Source organism: Cupressus sempervirens, chromosome 1 (genome assembly GCF_028749045.1).
Source record: "Cupressus sempervirens isolate cs-2001-9-10 chromosome 1, ASM2874904v1, whole genome shotgun sequence".
Classification (NCBI taxonomy): domain Eukaryota; kingdom Viridiplantae; phylum Streptophyta; class Pinopsida; order Cupressales; family Cupressaceae; genus Cupressus; species Cupressus sempervirens.
This window is the reverse complement of record NC_143118.1, coordinates 817,804,155-817,826,826: the sequence shown is the minus strand read 5'-3', so window position 1 is coordinate 817,826,826 and position 22,672 is coordinate 817,804,155.

The window sequence follows — 22,672 nt, the reverse complement described above, 5'->3', positions numbered from 1 at the left end:
ATCAGTATTCTTGCACAATCCATCATAGATCTATTTATCTTTTCAACTATCCCATTTTGTGGAGAGGTCCTTGGTGTTGAAGTTTTACTTTTGATTCCTCTATCATTGTAGAAATTGTTGAATTCATTTGACGTAAACTCTCTACCTCTCTCAGATCTTAGATATTTCAAGCTTTTACCAATTTCCTTTTCAACTCTTGTCAAATACCACTTAAACATTTGAAATAGCATAAGGTTTTTCTCTCAAAAAAATCACTCTCATCATTCTAAGTAATCATCAACAAATAGAATAAAATACTTGTCACTTTGTGGCTCTACACATTGATTGGTCCAGAAAGATCAATATGAACTAATTCTAGAATTTCTTTTGAAGTATGAGTCTTACTTTTAAAAGTAGATTTTGTCATCTTGCCTAAATAACACTATTTTCAAATCACATTATCATGTTTCTTTAGTTTTGGCAAACCTTTGACTCTTTTCATTTTATTAATACTTACATAGTTATCAAGATTTATATGACATAACCTTATGTGCCCTAGCCACACATCATCAAATTGTGCAACAAGATAGTTTGCTTCATTCATGTCAAGATAAAATATATTACCTATTATCTAGTCATTACTTCTAATAATTTTTCCATTAGTGCCATAGATCTTGGCCTTTCTATTTCCAAATTCAACTTTACATCCTAAACTATTCAATTGTGACACACTCAACATATTATAGTTAAGTCCTTCCACATAGTAAGCATTTTCACACATGATCTTGTCTGTCAGTCTTATTGATCCTTTATCTTTCCCTAGAAAAGGTGCATCATTACCAAATCTAAAATTATTTCCATTGTAATGCTCAAAGGTTGCGGACCTACTTTTGTCACTAGTCATGTAATGAGAACATCGACCATCAATGATCCATCTGTCACTTTTGGTTACATAAGATACTAGAGCAATTGCTTCATCGTCATCAAAATCATCCTTAATAGCAACATAGACAACTTCATCATCATGATCATGTGATTCACTGTCAAATTCCTTTTTAGCAATGTAAAAAGCTTTATTTCCCTTGTCTTTATAGCCTTTGTTACTCTCATATTTTTTTACTTCTATATTTTTCTTCATTTCTATTGTTTTCCTTCTCTAGACACCATGTTGCAATATGACCAAATTCATTATAATTAAAACATATGATGTGTAACTTATCTATTAATCTGAATGTTAAGAGATATCTCCTGAAAACCTTGGATTTTCTTGGCTAGTCCTAAATTTTTGTCATGACTCCTTGGCTTTTCACTAGTTTTATACTTTAGTATGTGGAGTTATTTCAGCTAGTTTCTTTTTGTTTCTTTGGATAATTTAAGCATTCTTTTTTTGTCAAATCTATGTATTGTATGGGTTTTAGGGCCCTATTAAATCCTATTTTCCTTAATCAAAAACTTATCTTTAATCTAAGATTGGTTTTGACAAGTGAGTTTCTATACACTTAAGTCATTTAATTAGTTCATATCGAACAACTAACATATGCCAAGCACAACATATAAGTTAGAGCATGTTGAGTAAACAGTGAGTGTTGAGTCACTCATATGCCAAGTCACTCAAGTTTCGAGCATATAGCATGTACCAAGTGATTTAGGAGTTGAGCAGGTAGTACATGTTGAGTCATTCAGATGCTGAGTGACAACATTGAAGTCATAGTATCTATCGAGCACTAGGGACTTAAGATGTCGAGTAACAAAGTTTTGACATAGTTTTTTGTATTGGCATAAACTACCATGTAAACCATTTTTGGGCTAAGTTAAGGATTGAATTATGATATTTTGGTGACAAGGGAGAATCTTAAGTGGGAATCCCTATGTATTGTAGAAGTTGATGAAAGCCAACTTCACAGTGTGCCAAGATCACCTACATGCAAATAACCTACTGAAGAGAAACTAAAAAAGGAAGGAACAAGAGCTTGAAGCAACAAAGAGAAATTATATTGCAATAATGAAAAAATGAGATTGTTGTACAAAAATGAAAAGGGAGAGCCTATTTATAAAGGCCTCTAGGAAGCTTGTAGAACAAGCTAGAAATTGCTAGAAGATAAGAATGACAACTAAGTATACGTCCACAAAAAGATGGGATATCCTTGATCAAGGTGAGAAGATAAGTATGACTTAGATAGGAACAAACTCCCGTGTTGTCAAAAATTCCTAGACTATAATTAATAAATAAATGCATTTAACTAAGTAAACTTAAGTAAAAGGGTAAATAATAATTATTTACTTTAACACCCCCCCTTAAGTGAAACTTAGGGGAATGCACTTAGGCTTACAAAAAGCTAAGATGAAATGAAAAATGGGTCCCAACAACTAGGCCATGTTAGGTATCCATGTACAAATGCAAAGAAATGCAACTTCTAAAAATGGGGAAAGAGAGAAAACCACATAGGAAAAACCCTCCTCCAAAAAGATGTAAGTACAAACATGTTGAAAAAAAATGAAGGAAGGAAGGCCTCAACAAGACCCCCCAAGGAAAACTTCTTTAACCCTAAGCATAGACCACAACTAAAGATAGCATGGTGATGCAAAAGGTTTAGTGAATTGTTAGCAAACTGCATGTCGGTAGGAATATACTCTAATACAATAACACCATCTTGAATCAACTAACAGATGAAGTGCATATGCAGCTCAATTTTCTTGGTATGCTAATGCTCCAAGAGGTTGTGATAAATATGAATGGCACTCTAATAATTGCACCACAAAATAGTGGGATGATCTGGAGGAAAACTAAACTTAGTCATCAACTGCCAAATCCATAAAGCCTCTTGACTAGCAAGTACTACGGTCCAATACTCAGCCTCTATAGATGAAAGTGCACAAGCATGCTACTTCTTGCATGACCATGTGATAGGACTAGAGCCAAGACAAAACACATAGCCAGAAGTAGAATTTTAATCATTGACATCACTAGCCCAATCTGAGTTAGTGTAACCAACAATGTTAGGAGTCCTCATGGTGTAATGAATGCCATACATGAGTGTTCCCTAAATGTATCTCAAAATACACCTAGCAACTTGCCAGTGACTCTCATGAGGATCCTGAGAAAACTAAGAGACAAGGCCAACTGCAAAGGAGAGATCAGCATGATTATCTGTCAGGTACAACAAGCTACCAACTAGCTACTAATACAAAGTAACATCCACTGAAGGTAAAGAGTAAGAGGTAGACAAGGTAACACCCGATTGAAAAGGTGTTGAAGTAGGCTTGCAATCAAGCATGCCAATCAAGAACATACTTCTATTGATAAACAAAAATCCCAGTAGAGGATTGAACAATCTGGAGACCAAGAAAATAGTGTAGCAAACCAAGATAATTCATCTCAAACTGGTCCATCAATGCATGCTTAACATCCTGAAGCATAGAGGATGAGCTACCTATGAGGATAAGATCATCAACATATAGGACAAGAATAAAGATCTCATCTCCAAGATGTTGAATGTACAGTGTAGGATCAAAATGGTAGTGGGTGAAGCCTATAGAAAGCAAAAAAGAGTCCATCTTCTCATACCAAGCCTGAGGGGCCTATTTGAGACCATACAATGAGCATCAAATTTTGCAAACCAAGGAGGAATCCTAAACATATCCTATAGGCTACTCCATGTAAATATCCTCAGTGATATCACCGTATAGGAAGGCACTCTTCACATCCATCTAAAAAATAGGCCATCCCTATGAAGCTACGAGGGATAAGAAAAGGTGGATAGAGTTCATCTTGGTGATAGGGGAAAATCTCTTGGTGTAGTCAATACCCTCAACCTACAAAAAAGCATTCGCAACAAGATGAGCCTTGTGTTTATCAATCAAACCATCAGTAGCATACTTAGTATGATAAATCCATTTGCATCACACTAGCTTTCTTCCCTTAAGAAGGGGAAAAGATCCAATGTATGATTCTTCATCAAAGAAGAATATTCTTCCTCCATTGCATTTTCCCATTTAGAATGTCCTGTCACTTTTGCAAATTTCTAAGGATCATCACAATTAGCATGATTGAGAAGACTAGAACCTATAGTATGAGAACAGGTGCAACAGGAAGTGGAAGGGTCACCAACTAGAGATCCTGCAGCCTCAACTGTAGCTTGAGCCCATTTAGGCATCTAGGGAGCATCCTATGGTGAAGGTAAATGGGGATCACCAAGATCATCATCCTCATCATCTATGAAAAAAATTGGAAGAGAGGAGGGAGTAGTGGGAGGTGAAGTAGGCATTGGAGGTGAGGTATGAACTGCAGGAGGGCTCTCATTAAACTAGACATCTTGTTGAAATAGGACCTCTCTAGAATGAAGATCAAATAACCTATAAGCCTTAACATCCTCGCACTACCCAAAAAAAATGAGTGGTCAAATTTTTTATTCCATTGCTTTCCTCTAAGCATCAGGTACAAATGCCCATGTTGCACTCCCAAAAACTTTGAATGATGATACATCGGGCTTGACATGAGACCAAGCCTCCTCAAGAGTCATATATCAAACTATCTTATGAGGCATTTGACTCAAAATATAATTTGCACAATTGACTGCCTCTACCCAAAAACATGAATCCATGGACCTAAATTGAATCATACAATTAGCCATCTGCTGAAGTGTTTTGTTCTTTCTCTTAGCCACACCATTCTACTGAGGAGTGTAGGGCACTGAAAACTGATGTTAAAGACCATGTTTGGAGAAAAAATCCCTGAAAGCTTGGTTCACATACTCCCCCCCATTGTCCATGCATTTCCATCAAATAGAAAGACCAAAATACTTCTCTACAAATGTCTTGAAGACTCAAAATGAATCAAAGACATCAGACTTGTACTTTAGAAAGTACACCCATGTGCATCTAGAGAAATCATCAATGAATGTAAGCACATATCTAGCACTCAAAAAAGAAGTAGGAAATGACATGAGGTCACTATGAATCAATTCCAAAGGCACCAAATATGAATGGCTCATCCATGTGGAAAAGAATCCCTATGTTGCTTGCTAAGTGCACAACCCTGACAAACACCATCTATACAAGAAATCTGGGGAAGCCCAAGAACAAGTTCCTGTGTGCTCATCTACTAAAGATATCTATAATTGACATGGTCAAAATGCTCATGCCAAATTTTTCTTACTGAATCTACATGTGCAACAAGACATAAACCTATGTCATCAGAAGACTCAAATCCATCAAATCTATAGAGACAAGATGTAGAGTCAACACTCCCAATAGCCACAATCATCTCAAAATCATGTAAGTCCTAGATAACCACATCAAGTGGTGAGAACTCAACTATCTTACTAGAGTCAGAGTGGCAAATCTAATAGATGGACAATAGGTTCATCGAAATGTTAGGGACACAAAGAACATCCTAAAGAGAGCTCCTGGCTAGTGCAATAGAACTAGAACCTATAACTGAAAGTTGTGATCAATTCCCAATAGCAATCTATGAGGTAGCACAAGGAGCAAGTGAAGTAAGCAACTTTGAAGTTTTTTTCATATGGTGAGAGGAGCCAAAATTAAGAATCTAGGTAGGCCCTAAGTTGGAGCTCGAGTAGAAAGAGCATGACCTTTCCCTATAGGGGGGGATGATGACTTAGGAGTAGAAATATGATGCTTCTTCATGACTTCCTCTAAAGCATCTAAACACTTCCAACACCTAGAAATGGGATGTCCATCCTTACCACAAAAATTGTAGGTCTCACTTGATTTCTTCTTGGTCTTGAAGGTAAACTCAGTAGACTTTGAAGAATCTTTACCCTTTGGAGGGTTAGTTGGAGGTATAGGATTAGGTTTTGGTGTATCTTTCTTTGATTTTTCTTTCTTCTTTGATTTCCCTTTAGAAGATTGGGCAACCAATGCTTGGTTGGAAGAGCCAAAGGCATCCACCTGTTGGATCTTTTCCTATTCCCATGTCAACCAATCACAAAATGTCTCAAATGAAGGCATATGATGTATGTTACCCAAGGCATGCATCACGGAGTAGAAAGTGGAAGACAAGATTTGATACTATCCTTGCAACGTTGAGAGTATAAAAAAGATACACTCATCATTTGTTTTGTTTTTCCCACACCTCTGCAAAATTATACGTAGAGATTTGAACTTCATTAAGAAGTCTTCAATGGTGGGGAAGTTGGCTGGTGATAAAGAAGTCAACTTTGCATCAAGCTGAAGTGCTTAGAACTCATTAACTATGCCAAAAAAAGTCTAAAATTTGGTCCAAATAGTTCATGGAGTGGTCAAACCATCCAAGTGAAACAATAGAGTATCTGAAATGTTTAGTGCAATCAATCCCATGCTCTCATCCATTTTGTTTCTATGCTGAGGAACCTCAAAGGGGCACTATAAAATAGGTTGGTTCTCATCCAGAAATGACCATAGACCTTGTGACATGAGAAGCGTAGTCATTTGTGCTTTCTAGATGTGATAGTTGTGTTGCATGTGCTGAGTCACAGGAGGATCCAACATTGAGAGAAGAAAATAGAAGTAGAAGGGTCTTATTGTAAAGTAAATTACAAAAAATAAAATGCACCTTGCCACAACTAATAAAGATATCCCTCAAATACCAAATAAAACAACTATAGTAAGCATAAAAATTGTGAAAAGAACTTGGATTATGGATGCAGAGAAGGAGGAAACAAAAGTCTCTACTTCAACTCCAAAAATGGGAGCTCAAACAAACTTAGAATGAAATGAAACCAAAATCATTGTCTCCATATATAAACCATCTTTTTGGTGCTTCTTTCAGATTAGAAAAATACCTCTGTATGCTCAAGTTATGGCCAAAAAACCAACTACTGCTCTAAAAGACAAGCTCATTGGAAAATTATAGACACAAAAAAATTTGACAACTGTATGGTTGTGAACTGGACATTGCTGAAAAAAATTGACCATTGGAATACTTATCTCAGTAGCAAAAATATGACATCACCCTAATAGAAAATAATGTCGGCAAGGTGGCTTGGGTTGATGATGTCATGCTAACGTGGCTAGCTAGAAAAGCTAACATGGTAGTTGAAAAAACTAACATCACACACTGAAAAATGATGTCACTAGTTGTAGAGTGACATAAGCCTGTGTAGAGTATTTGGTAGTGGTGCTACTAGTGGAGGTGGTGACCTGATGGAGAGCCTGATGGCATCGCAAGGGCGGTGTTGCAGTGGTACGACAACTACATTTTTTTTTTTGCCAAAAATGTTCATACAGTTCATATGACCTCTTGGGGGGCTAAATAAATTTTCCAAATGCTATGGAAGACAAAAATGAAAATTTTTATATGAATCTAAATTGTAATCAGCCTTCTGAACTCAATGGTAGTGTTCATTTAGGCCCAAAGTGCCTAAAAATTTTCCTTTTCCTCCTAATTAAAGAAAAAATACAAATAACCTAGGGTTTGTGTCTCTGAATCATGGCTTCAAAAATCCTTCAAACAAGGAAGCTACAGTGAGGCTCTAATACCATGTAGAAGTTGATGAAAGCCAACTTCACAGTGCACCAAGATCACCTACATGCAAATAACCTGCTGAAGAGAAACCAAAGAAGGAAGGAACAAGAGCTTGAAGCAACAAAGAGAAATTATATTGCAACAATGAAAAAATGAAATTGTTGTACAAAAATGCAAAGGGAGAGCCTATTTATAAAGGCCTCTAGGAAGCTTGTAGAACAAGCTAGAAAGTTCTAGGAGATAAGAACGACAACTAAGTATACATCCACAAAAGGTGGGATATCCTTGATCAAGGTGAGAAGATAAGTATGACTTAGATAGGAAAAAATTCCTATGTTGTCAACAACTCCTAGACTACAACTAATAAATAAATGCATTTAATTAAGTAAACTTAAGTAAAAGGATAAATAATAATCATTTACTCTAACATGTATTGCATGCGCCCAATTAAGTAAAGGGAAGGTTTAAGTGGCAATATGGATGAATTATAGCTATTGATTCATACCTAACCCTAAGTCACCTAAGTCTTCTCAAGGAGGAAAAAGCCTAAACTTCTTATGAGTGTGGAAGGGAATGAATGAATGATCAAGGAGAGTTTTGCATGTGCAAATCAAGACATTCATGTGACCAAGGCATTATGATCTAAATTGAATTGTAGAATCTTTTAAAGGAGAATAGAGGAAGGAAATAGTGAATCATAGAGAGACATCTAATAAAGAAGGATCAAGTACACAAAAAAACAAAGGTGATTCATCAAGAAATAGAGCACTAATCATAGGAGCATTGTTGAGACATTCTAATAGGTGAATTAGTTAAATCTCTTAGCACAATAGTCCTAACATGCTGTATTGAAATCCTCTAACAATGTGCTTTCTTAATTGTGAGTTTAAGTCCTTTAACCAGGCACATTTCTAACATGATGTTGAAATCCTTTAATAGGGTAAGACTTGATAGTTTTTGTAAGCTTTTAACAGGGCAGACCTTTCATAGGGTAGATCATGTTTCATGATAAAACATTATAACCTTCATTGGATATACTTTTTTACTATAGTAGTGAAGATTTGTGGGTGTCATCCACACCCTAGTTTTACCTTCTCATTGGAGGGTTTCTATGTAATCATATCGTGTGTCATATATGTGTGAATTCCTACTTTTGTACATAATTTAGATGTATATGCTTTATATGGTATTTCAGTTTACTTATTAAATATGTGAGATGGATGTGTGGTGAATATTTTTATGGGTTAAAGTTTAAAGCACTAATTCACCCCCATCCTCACCCCCCACTCAGAATTTTACCTTCCCTATTATAATTCTAACGATTGATATTAGAGCCTTGTTCTCTAAAAGTAAAGCTTTGCAATTTTGAGGAAAGATCTTGGAAATGGAAGTTTACAAAGTGGAAAAGATCATTGAGAACTAGGAGATTGAAATACAACTCATTCTACATAAATTGAATGAAGAAAGAGATGATCTAAAGAAATCATTGAGAAGAAGGAAGGGAATTTTTATTGAGGAGAATGACACAAAATACCAAGAGATGGAAACTATTAAACAATTTGCAAATGGAAACTCTAATGAATTTGATGCAGTAGTTGTAGATCTAATGGAAAAAATAGAACCCTAGCTAAAGAGATCAGAAATATTAAGATAGAGCAAGAATCACAAGCCATATTACTATGTGAGGTGATCAAACAGAAAAAGAAAGCTATGAAAGACAAAGTCATGTTTGAATATGACAAAAGAGTTTTGACCAATAGATTGGAAGAGAGATCATCAGAGGTAGTTAGGATTGCTAACATGGTATTAGAAACTTTGGGTCAAATGATGAACTAAATGCCAAAGATATTGACATAACAACATTGAAGTTGTAGAATGAATAGATAAGTAATGATCTAAACAGAGAAAAGGAGTTTGTTAAAAGTTTTTCTAAACCCAATGAAGCTATCAAGCACTTTTAAAAATTGATGAGATCACCTAGATCAAACAATGATACATCTGGACTGGGATACACAAGTATTGAAGAAGGAGAATCATCCAAAAATGTTGAAGAAAGAAGTAACAAAGGTAGGAACTCAAAACCTACTTTTCATAATTGTGGTAAGAAAGGACATGTTGCTAATGTGTGGAGGAGCAAGACTGTAAATTATAATGTTAAGCAGAAGAGCATGGATCACTACCATAAGTGAAACAATCAAGGTCATTAGGCACATGAATGTAGAACCAAGACCATGCACACTCAAATATTTGAAGGATATTATTATAACTGTTAGAAGTATGGACATAGAGCTTTTGAATGTAGATTCAAACCTAAGTGGTCATCAAACAAGAAAGAAAAGGTAAAGAACAATGGAAACTTTTATAATTGGGATTATAACACAAGGTATAGTTTTCACTACTATCAAGAGTATGGACATGTTCCTAAGAATTGTATTAGAACACACTTCAAGAGTGACTACAAAAGGTAGTTGAGTCAAACCACATGTTTAAGTAGTTTGAAAACTGGTCACATCAAGTGATAATGTCCAACAAGGTCAAAGGCACCAAGTTGTGAGTTCAACAAAGGAAAAGGAAAGGTACATATTGAAAATTTTAGAGATGAGATAAAGAAGACATGGAAGAGAAAGTAGGATTTTAAGACATCAAGTGCAGATGGGATCACTTCACCCAATGGGTCAGGTGATCACACCTCATCAAACTAAGCAATAAAGAGGTATGTCAGACTGATATTTAAAAGATATACCATACATTAGTTCCAAGGATTTAGTTTTGAAAGGATTACATATGCATGAATAAAGATGCAAAGCCTTATTAGAAATCAAGAAAAATTCTTAAAGTTTTGTCAACTTTTTCATGTTATTGCCGAGCATGAAAAGTTTCTTATGGTTTCCAAGTGAAATGTTAGTAGATGTTGAGCTAATCAAATTGGTTAGTTAAGGCCAAGCTTATAATGGTTTTCAAGTAAATGGAAAGACATGTGGATGTTGAGTGAGCTAGAAATCAGTTGATGCTGAGCTTATAATTGTGTAAGCACTTAGCATTAATTGTAGTGTTTTAAGAGCTATTTGATTGATTTTCATAATTTAACATCATTTGAATTTGAGAAAGAAGATGAAGAGATAAAGGAAATCTAGAGAACTTCAACTAAGCATTTGCAAGAGATTTGAATGGCTATTCAACACCATTTCATCAGGATTTGTAAGGTATTTACCGTGTGTCAAGCTACCCAAGTTCAAACTTTGCAAACCCTAGATATATGTAATGGAATCTAGTTCTTCTAAAGTGAAAGGTGTAGAGGCAAAAAAGGTTTTAACTATTTAGTTGATTAGAAATGATAAAAAACAACTTATTTTTAAGGCTATTCTAGATATAGCATATAAGCAGGATCCCTTTGGTGCATTGTCTATGATACCATCGCAAGTCTTAATGATACAACATGTGAGGAATTGTTATACTTGCAAGATTGGAAGCAAAGGTGACATGGAAATTAGAGAATAATATGGAAGACTATGTAAAAATGGAGTGTTGAAGGAAGAAAACAATATTATTGAGAAAAAAGGATTAACTCATGCCCTATATTTTTCAAATGTCCTCAAAACTGAATGGATTAGGATTGTCTTAAGATGAATTCATGATAGCTAAATATGGTTAGAGGATGGGCCAATTAAAATTTCAAAGAAAAGTGTTCATATGGTAATAAGGTATCTAACCCTAGATTGGCCAAAGACCATGATAAGTGAGGGAAAGGAAGTCATTGAAAGAACACAGGGGTTGTATGGAACCAAAGGGGAATGACCATTGACACTATCATAGATGCTCGAATATTTTTTGTAGTGAGGGTAATTGAAAACAAGTTTTATTAGTCAAGTAGATTAAATAGTGTACCTTGCATTGTAGTGGATATGGGCTATAAAATTGTGAAGAAAGATCATACTTATGATCTTGCTAAGTTGCAATTGTAGTAATTGTCTAAAAATCTAGGAGCAATAAGGAAAACAAAGCGGAAGGAAAATTTGGATCTATTCTTGTATGTATTTTCTTCTATGTGCAGAGTACATTTCCTACATTTGGTAAGGTTGAATGGAAGACAAATAGATCAATTGCAGTACAAATAGGAGAATTCATTAAACAATTAGGTAATAACTTTGAGTCAGTAACAACTAGTTATTTTTAGTATTTTAAACAATCTATGGAGAAGAGATTAAGGATTCAAATTTCACTAGTGGAGAAACATTATGATGATTTTTTCTTTCTAGTTGACAATGATCACACATATGTAAAAGCAATGATTCCTAGGGTGAGATGGCTAAGGCCATTAGGTTGTGAGATAAATGTTGATGTGACCTTTGTAGAAATCATAGCATTACTTGTAGAAGACGTGCACAAAGAAGCCAAAGCATTTGGAAATTATGAATTGCCAAATGAAAAATCACTATGGAGTTGAAGATTGCCTCTATAATCAAGAAAAAGAATAAATTGGTGAAGAAACTAAAAGAAACATTTGGTGGAGTCAAGGAAGAGGAAGAAGAGGAAGATGAAGAAGAAGAAGAAGAAGACACATAGGCTCAAGCACCATTGGATCTAACACAAGGTTAGGAAGAGGATCAACAAGAAAAGGAAATAGAAACTGCAAAAGGTGCCAAGGAAGAAGAAGCTAAGGAAGCACCTATTCCTACTAACAAGAAGGAAAAAAAATCAAAGACACAAGTAGCAACAAAACCAAAGAAGGTTACAGAACCAATCCAACCTAAAACCACAACACCTACCACAAGGGCTAGTGTAAGAGTCACTGCACAAAAGGCTAAAGAGGTAACCAAGCCTAAAGAGTGGGAAGGTGGAGAATAGAAAATACCAACAAGAAATTATGTTACTTAGGATGAATCTAATGAGGAGAAGACTAAATCTGATGACAATAGCCAATTCCAAGTGGTGAGTCACAGTCCATCCTCAAACTTAGATAATTAATGTGAGAACACTAGAAACAATGCTAATTTGTCAGGTTTCTGTCACATTGAATTTGATAACCTTGTAAAGATTGAGAAGAATCAAGTAGAGGAGGAAATATATGCCATGATGGCTACTTTGAAGAAAGCTCCTCTAGAAATTGCCAACTCATACCTAAGAGTTTATATGATAGAGTTGAGCAGAAATGGCACTATTGTTTAGACACAGAGAAGAAAATTAGGGAGACATCCCTTGCTCAAGTTATGCCAGAACATAGTAAGGCAAAAATGTCTAAAGCCATAAAGTAATATGCTATGAGATTTGCACCTAATTATATGGCATTTAGCATATTATAGAACAACATAAAGGATGTTGTAAAGAAGTCCAAACATATGTGAAAACTTACATATGGACTAGCCACAACCAAAGATTATGAAAAGGAACCTATTAAGGTAGAAGATGATGAAGAGGATAAAAATGAAGAAGGAATAGTTGAGGGAGGAACTGATATGAATATTGATGATCAAGTAATTACTGAGGAAGAGTGGTAACTACAACAGAGTGTACAAGATACACAAATGTTGAATGTCAGCTCTCCATAGGTGAAAAGTACAAATACTAAAACTGTCATAGTAAAGGATGTTTCTAATCCTACTGATCAAGACATCAATCCCCTAACAAAGGAAAATTTGAAAAAGATACTTATCCAATCCACACTATAGGCCAAATTATGTGACAACCCTGTACTGGTAAGTGTTGATGAAATTCAGGAGTCAAAGACTATGACTAGAGGGGAGGAAGTGAAAACATAAGAAACACCTATAATCACTCCTCAAGTCACAACTCTACAACCTTCACAACTATTAGTTGTGTATCAAATGAAGGAGACAATAGGTTGCACTATCAATGCACTCATGGAAGGGACTCCATTCTTAGAAAATGTTCAAGAACCGAAAAAATACAAGGTTGAGATAGTTGGAGAAGACAAGGTGGAAACACCAATGAATGATGGGACACAAAGTTAAATAGGTTAGGTAGATGTACCTGCACCTCCAACACAAGCTCAAGTTTGAATAGAAATCCAAAGGGAAGAAAAGGACAAGTCTAAAGAGGCAAATTTAACACCCAAGTTGAAGGAGCTAGAAGTAATTCAAACACTGGTGACATTACCATAATTAGGAACTCCTTCTAGTCAAACTCTTCAGAAGCTGAGCATAGATGCTACACCATTGCAATTCTCAGTGCCAATTCCTAGTTCATCAAAGGCAAAAGAGGTAATTACATATGGAGATGTTAGCCTAGCTAAAGAAATTGCATTGCCCAAGTCTGATTATACAAAAATAACAATTGAGTAGATGGGTATACTACAAGAAGCCCTAGCAAGAAAGAAACATTAAGAATTGCTCATTAGGGAGCATAGGCAGAAGAAAGATTTGATAGAGATCAAAAACATTTTCTTAGCTGCATTCAGTCTACCTACTCTAGATGAAACAAAGCCTATCATTGAAAAATTAACCAACATAGTGGAAAAAAGTAAGTAATACAGACTTGGATACTAATGTCCAATTATTAGAATGGTCTAATGTCATGTCCCCTATTCAAATAATAAAAAAAAAATAATAAACTTTGTTAAGGCAGGCAGGCTCCAAAAAGGTGAAATTTCGGAAAAAGGGGTTAATATTTGGAAACCAATGGACTAATAAATAAAAATTATTATTAAATTATATTTTATTAACCCCTCTTGGACGTGAGTTAGGGTTATGCCCTCTTTAAAAGGGGTTTGGAGGCATTTTGGGCTCATTCTACATCTTGATTCTTGCTAATTTTCTTGTTGTTCTTCAGAGGCTGCCAAACCTGTGGAGAAGGAGACCCAAGAATGGGAGTTTGCAGGTTTCCAGGAAGGCTAAGGATGGGAGTTTGAAGCCATTCCATGTGCATGCTCATACAGAGTTTGCCCTTGTGCTGAATAGTGCCGATTTGGGTGTTTTCGGGGATTGTTTTTGGTTTGAATTTGGGTTTTCAGTTGAGTGTTTCATATCAGTTTGGTTTGCTGTTGTATTTCAGACTTTATGATGTTAAAATAGAGCCGAATATATGTATTGGGTCGTGATCAAACTTCTGAGATAATTTATGAGTGTTTTTTGGTGTTTTCGGGCATTTTGGTGTTAATTTCGGGAGCCCGATTGAGCATAGTTTTGCTCTACATTTGTGATCTGTTGTGTAAGGGCTGTACAAATCTGGAAATGTCATTTTGTAGGCTGTTATGCTGCTGAAATTTCTGTAAAAATTTCCATTTTCAGATTTATTAACAATTTGTGAAGTTGTGAAGTTTTTTTTGGCACTAATTTGGACATACCCGATTTGGGTTTTATTGGAGAATTGACAGATCTTTGTAATATTGGTTGTTTGATTTTAAAGTTCTGATTTGAGGCTGGAAATATCATAAAAAATTAGTAAAGGGACATTTCAGTGGTATCAGAGCCGTGATCTTGCCAGCCTGAGGGTTTGTAGAAGTTGCATGTCAGTTTTAACAACTACCCAGATCTTGCATGTCAAGTTTTGATAACTACCCAGATCTTGCATGTCATATTTTATGATTGCATGCAACTAAGTGAAAGAGAAAAAAGATATTTGCAGCGAGAAAAGAATAAAGAAATTTTGATCAAACCCCCAGTTGAAAGCAAAAGTACAAAATCCAAGGAAGAAAAAAGTATGGCTGATCCAGATGAGATGGCAAAGACATTCTTCCAAGACATCCAAAATACTCAGAAGCAAACAGTGGATGGTTTGGCGGAAACTAGAGAGGCTTTGCGAATATTGACAGAAAAATTACAAGGAATTGCATCTATTAATGAGAAAGGGAGCACTTCAGAGGAGCCGAGAAATGGGAGATCCACACCATCTAAATCATCCAAATCTATTTTCTTGCCTGCAGATGAGCCACCAGTACCAAATCCAGCCATTAATCCAGTGGAAGAGGTTACAGGTAATTTGATTACATTAAGAGCTACTTACAATGGCTTAGATGATGACTTTCGTAGTTCAGTTCCTTTTAAATAATATGTGGATATGATGAACGCTTTGATGCCCAAGAAAGAGAATAGGAGGGAGCATGACACAAGTGGAAGAGAGCTCAAAAATAAAATAAGCAAGTTTACAGCGCCTACTTTTGATGGAACAAATAAAATTTCAGCTAGAGCATGGCTACAAAAATTACAAACTTTCTTCACACTCAACCCCATGAAAGAGAGTGATGCTATTCAATTTGCAAGTCTACACTTGGAAGATGCAGCCTATGATTGGTGGTATCATGGAATGACTACTCAAGGTCACGATCAGGTAACTACATTTGAAGATTTCAGTCAAAGGGTGATAGATAGATTTGACCTCAAGGATGATGAAGAGTACTTTAAAGAATTGTCAAAGTTGAAGCAAACCAAATCAGTTAATGAGTATGTAGAAGAATTTCAAAAAGTGGCTATTATGGTACCTGATATGAGTGAAAAGAGGATCGTTTATCTTTTTCTTGATGGTTTAGAAGATTCTGTTAAGGGTTTGGTTAAGGCTTTCTCACCCTCAACCTTACAGGAAGCTATCAAAAGAAGCTTGCAACTTGAAACGTGCGTGCCTATGAAATCAATCACTAATCAAAAACCCCCAAATCTTTGGCAACATAAGGGAAATTTTTAGAAAAAGACTTTCCCAACACTACCACCAAAAGATGTGACAAATGTGGCAAAAAAGAAGGTAGATGAAGAGACTAGGAGTGAATTACGAAGGAAAAAACTTTGTTTTACTTGTAGAGAACCATGGGTTCCAGGACACAGATGTTTGGGGAAAGGTCAAGTGCACTATATTGAAGTTGCTTCAGAATCTGATTCAGATGAGCATGAGGAATTTCATGATACTAAGGAGGAGGTAGAAGAAGAGAAAGTAAAAGAAATCAGCAAGGATGGCACTTTAGCAGCATTATCAGGAGTCCCAAGATACCATCCCTTCCGAATTCGAGGGGTACTAGCAGGGCAAAGGTTGACTGTTCTTCTTGATAGTGGGGCAACTCACAATTTTATTGATGAAGGATTTGTCATGAAAAGAGGGCTTAAAGCAGAAGATTTTGAGGGATTCAATGTTACTGTAGCTGATGGATTCACTATGCCTTGCACACGGGTGGTGAAACAACTCAAGATGACCTTAGGAGATTATGAGTTATGTGATGACTTCTATGTGGTTGGTATTGGGGAGACAGATCTTGTATTGGGTGTTCAATGGTTGCACTCTATCGGAGGCTATTACATGAACCATCAAACTATGGAGTTTAAATTTCATTCCAATGGGAAAGAAGTCATATTGAGAGGGTTATCAAATGGAGCACCTAAGGCGGTCTCTGCAAAGAGGATGGAGAGGACTTTTCGAAGAGGACAAGTAACATGGGCAGCAGGAGTCATAATCCAACCAACAAGCTCTCCCAAGAATCAAGGTAATTTCCATTTTGAAATTCAAAATATTCTTGATAAGCATAGTATAGTTTTCAATGACTTGCCTCCAGGATTACCACCAGATAGAGGTTTTGAGCATGTTATAGAGTTAGAATAGGGTGCCAAACTAGTTATAACAACCCCATGCCGCCATCCAAGAGGTTATAAGGAAGAAATTGAAAAAACTATTAAAGAACTCCTGGACATGGGATTCATAAGGCCTAGCTCTAGTCCATTTGCATCATCTGTGGTACTTGTCAAGAAAAAGGATGGTACAATGAGAATGTGTATAGACTACAGGGCTCTAAACAAGAAGAACATAAAAAATAGGTATCCCATACCACGCATAGATGAACTCATTGATGAGTTACATGGTGCTGTATACTTCTCAAAAATTGACTTAAGATCAGGCTACCATCAAATCCGAATGAGGAGTGAAGATGTGGAAAAGACTGCTTTCAGATGTCACTATGGGCACTTTGAATTTCTTGTTATGCCATTTGGACTCACTAATGCACCAGCAACATTCCAATCTTGTATGAATAAGGTATTCAGTCAGCATCTTCGAAAATTTGTTTTGGTATTTTTTGATGATATCTTGATATACAGTAAAACATGGGAAGAGCATCTAAAAAAGCACATAGACACTATTTTGGGAATCTTGGAGCAGCAATCCTTCTATGCTAAGCTATCTAAATGTGAGTTTGGTTTGACAGAGATCCTATATTTGGGACATATTATAAGCTCTAAAGGAGTACAGGTTGATCAACAAAAAATCCAGGCAATTTTGGATTGGCCTCCACCCACTAATCTTACACAGTTGAGAGGTTTCTTCGGGTTGTGTAGCTACTATAGGAGATTTGCCAAGGGATTTTCTTAGCTTGCTGCCCCCTTGACTGATTTGACAAAGAAAGGAGCTTTTGTTTGGACAGAAGAGGCACAAAAAACATTTGATAAGCTTAAGGAGGTAATGAGTTCATGCCCTGTGCTTGCAATTCCAGATTTCTCTTTACCTTTTGTTGTTGAATGTGATGCTTCTGGAGAAGGTATAGGGGCTGTCCTAACTCAAAGGGGACATCCAATAGCATTTGAGAGTCGAAAATTAAATCAATCAGAGAAAGGGTACTCCATCTATGATAAGGAAATGTTGGCAATCATGCATGCACTTCATAAGTTTAGACAATATTTGGTATGTGGGAGATTCATTGTAAAGACAGACCATAATAGCCTCAGGTTCTTCTTGAACCAAAGGGATTTGAATGATCGTCAACAAAAATGGGTAAGCAAATTGCAAGCTTATGATTTTGATATTGAATACATGAAAGGAAAGAATAATGTGGTTGCTGATGCTCTCTCAAGAAAGCCCACTTTGTGTTCTTTATCATCTATCTCTGCTGATTGGAAAGTCTCCATAATTTTAGAGTATGCTAAAGATTCATTTGCCACCAAGATTTTGGATAAGTTAGTGGATGATAACAGGTACAAGGTTGTTGATGAATTGATTTATTACAAGAACAGGATCTTCTTAGTACCAGGGTCAAAAACTAAGGAGAGGATATTGAGGGCTTTTCATGACACACCTTTGGCTGGTCACCAGGGATACTTCAAGACATACAGGCAAATTCGAGAGCGGTTTTCATGGAAGGGTATGAAGGAGGATGTCCTTAAACACATTAAGGAATGTATGGTATGCCAACAAAGCAAGAGTGAGCAAAATTTTCCTGCAGGGTTGTTGCAGCCACTTCCTATTCCTGAACAAAAATGGGAAAGTATTTCCATGGATTTCATCACTGGGTTGCCCAAGGTTCAAGGTAAGGATTGCATATATGTGGTGGTAGATAGACTAACTAAGTATGCACATTTCTTTCCTATCACATCTGATTTCAAGGCATCACAAGTGGCTGAATTGTTCTTCAAGGAAATTTTTAGATTACATGGTTTGCCTAGAAACATTGTTAGTGACCGGGACAGTAGATTCCTTAGCTCTTTTTGGAAGGAGCTCTTTCATTTGGCAGGAACTGAACTCACTCCCAGTACTAGCTATCACCCTCAAACAGATGGACAAACAGAGATAGTTAATAAATGGATAGAAGGATATTTGAGGAACTATGTTTCAAATCAACAACATGCTTGGGTGAAATGGTTACACCTAGGGGAGTATTGTTACAATACATCTCATCACATGTCTATTGGTATGCCTCCTTTTCGTGCTCTTTATGGTTACGATGCCCTTTCCTTTGTTGATCTAATACTTTCCGATAGCAGAGTACCCGCAGCAAGTGATTTCATCAAGCAAAGCCAAGACATAATAAGGTCCCTCAAGGATAATCTACAACATGCACAAAACCAACAAAAGATATATGCTGACAGGAAAAGGATTGAAAGATCTTTTGAGGTGGGAGATTTGGTATTTGTTAGGTTGCAGCCATATAAGCAAAGCACCTTGAAGAGAAGTGGGGCAGAGAAACTCAAGCCAAGGTTCTATGGGCCTTATAAAATCATCAAGAAGGTAGGAGAGGTAGCTTATGAATTGGAGCTCCCACCAAACAGCAAAATACATAATATTTTTCATGTATCTTGCTTAAAGAAGGTTATAGGCCAGCAAACCATAGTATCTACAGAATTACCACCTCTTGATGATGAAGGGAAATTAGTTTTGATACCAGAAGAAATTTTGGATACAAGAGAGAAAAGGTTGAGAAATAGGAGCATCATAGAGCATTTGGTCAAATGGAAAGGATTACCACTAGAGGATGCAACTTGGGAAGGAGAACATATTCTTGAGAATTCCAACCTTCATTGCTTGAGGACAAGCAATATTTGGGAGGGGAGGACTTGTCATGTCCCCTATTCAAATAATAATAAAAAAATAATAAACTTTGTTAAGGCAGGCAGGCTCCAAAAAGGTGAAATTTCAGAAAAAGGGGTTAATCTTTGGAAACCAATGGACTAATAAATAAAAATTATTATTAAATTATATTTTATTAACCCCTCTTGGACGTGAGTTAGGGTTATGCCCTCTTTAAAAGGGGTTTGGAGGCATTTTGGGCTCATTCTACATCTTGATTCTTGCTAATTTTCTTGTTGTTCTTCAGAGGCTGCCAAACCTGTGGAGAAGGAGACCCAAGAACGGGAGTTTGCAGGTTTCCAGGAAGGCTAAGGACGGGAGTTTGAAGCCATTCCATGTGCATGCTCATACAGAGTTTGCCCTTGTGCTGAATAGTGCCGATTTGGGTGTTTTCGGGGATTGTTTTTGGTTTGAATTTGGGTTTTCAGTTGAGTGTTTCATATCAGTTTGGTTTGCTATTGTATTTCAGACTTTATGATGTTAAAATAGAGCCGAATATATGTATTGGGTCGTGATCAAACTTCTGAGATAATTTATGAGTGTTTTTTGGTGTTTTCGGGCATTTTGGTGTTAATTTCGGGAGCCCGATTGAGCATAGTTTTGCTCTACATTTGTGATCTGTTGTGTAAGGGCTGTACAAATCTGGAAATGTCATTTTGTAGGCTGTTATGCTGCTGAAATTTCTGTAAAAATGTCCATTTTCAGATTTATTAACAATTTGTGAAGTTGTGAAGTTTTTTTTGGCACTAATTTGGACATACCCGATTTGGGTTTTATTGGAGAATTGACAGATCTTTGTAATATTGGTTGTTTGATTTTAAAGTTCTGATTTGAGGCTGGAAATATCATAAAAAATTAGTAAAGGGACATTTCATCTAAGAAAAAGTTTCCAAACAAAGTGAATGAGAAGATATCTAGTGATATTACACTAACACAAGTTGCATTGGCAACTAAGATAGAAAGTGTGAAGAAGGCACTAAAGAAAATTTTCTCTCTGTACACCAAATTTTTTTATTCTACAATCTTTACACAAGAGATAAGGAATCACATCATGAGCTTGGAAAGTCAAATGCATTCATCTGGAGCTAAATTACCCATGACTCTAGCTCAAAGTGAGAAACACTTTAGGAACCTTTTTTAAACCCAAAGTCAGTTAGCAACTTTACAAGTAGTTGAAGCCAACATAAGGGGAAAACTGATTAGAATCTAGTCTAATTGACTCCTCACATGGATATGTTACACAAGGATATAGGCTATGCAGAAACACTTATGAAGAAAGACCCCAATCTATCTCCATTAGATGGCTTAGTACACCTTGCTGCTAAGTTGGCCATCCAAATTAAGTCTTCGGAGGTATCATGTGATAATTGGGATGTAACTCTTAAAATTATACTTGAGGTTCATAAATATTTATTGGACAAATACATTATTAGTATATAACCCATTGACATTAGTGTCAAAAAGGGGGATTAAGATATAAGGGGGAGAAAGAATGGGGGAGTAAGAGAAATCAAGTAGAAATCAAGCAAGAATGGTGGAGTAAGAGAAAGCAAGCAAAAAATAGAGCAAGCATGCAAAAAATCAAAAAAGAGTATTAGTTCAGGCAAATATCCTCAGCAAGAGAAATATTTTGATACAGATAAACAACTCAAGGGGGTTATAAGATTTTGAGGTATAAGTCATGTTGCAACATTTTGATATTTTTGAAATTTTGTATAGAAGTCGAATAGTTATTTATGTTATGCTTGTAAGAATAAGAGTATTAATGTATGACCAATTGTTTTTGACACTCATGTCAAAGGGGGGAAATTGTTAATCTCATATTGGTTTTGAAAAGTGAGTGTTTATACACTTAATTCATTTACTTAGTTCATGCCAAACAAGTAACATATGCCAAGAACAATATATAAGTTAGAGCATACTGTTCACTTATATATCGAGTCACTCAAGTGTCGAGCAGATAGTATGTGCTAAGTGATTTAGGAGCTGAGAAATTAGTGAAGGCCAAGTCATTCAAATTTCAAGTGACAACATTGACATCACAGTATGTGCCAACCACTAGGGACTTTAGATGTAGAGTAACATAGTTTTGACATAGTTGTTTGTATTGACACAAACTACTATGTAAACCATTTTTGGACTGACTTAAGGATTGAATTATGATATTTTGATGTTAAGAATGAATCTTAAGTGGGAATCCATATGTATTACATGCACCCAATTAGGTAAGGGGAAGTTTTAAGCGGCAATATGGATGAATCACAACCATTGATTCATATAATCCTAAGTCACCTAGGTCTTCATAATGAGGATAAACCTTAAACTTCTTGTGAGTGTGGAAGGGAAAGAATGAATGATCAAGGAGAGTTTTGCATGTGCAAATTAGTAAAATCATGATGACTAAGGCATTATGATATGAATTGAACTTTAGAATTAGTTAAAGAAGAATAGAGGAAGGAAATAGTGAACAATAGAGAGACATCTAATCAAGAAGGATCAAGTACACATTAGAATAGAGGTGATCTATCATCAAGAAATAGAGTGCTAATTGCAAGATCATTTCTGAGACATTCTAACAAGTGAATTGGTTAAATATCTTAATAGAGTAGTCCTAACAGGCTGTATTGAAATCCTCTAATAAGTTGTTTACTTAATTCTAAGTTGAAGTCCTTTAACCAGGTATGCTTTTAATAGGGTGTTGAAATCTTTTAATAGGGTAAGACCTAATAGTCTTTGTAAGCTTTTAATAGGGTAGACCTTTCATAGGGCAAATCATGTTTCATGATCAAACATTGTAACCTTCATTTGATACACTTTATTACTGCAGTAGTGAAGATTTATGGGTGTTATCCCCATCCCAATTGGAGGGTTTATGGGTAATCATATCTTGTGTCATATATGTGTGAATGACTTCTTTTTTACATACTTTAGATGTATATTCTTTACATGGTATTTTAGTTT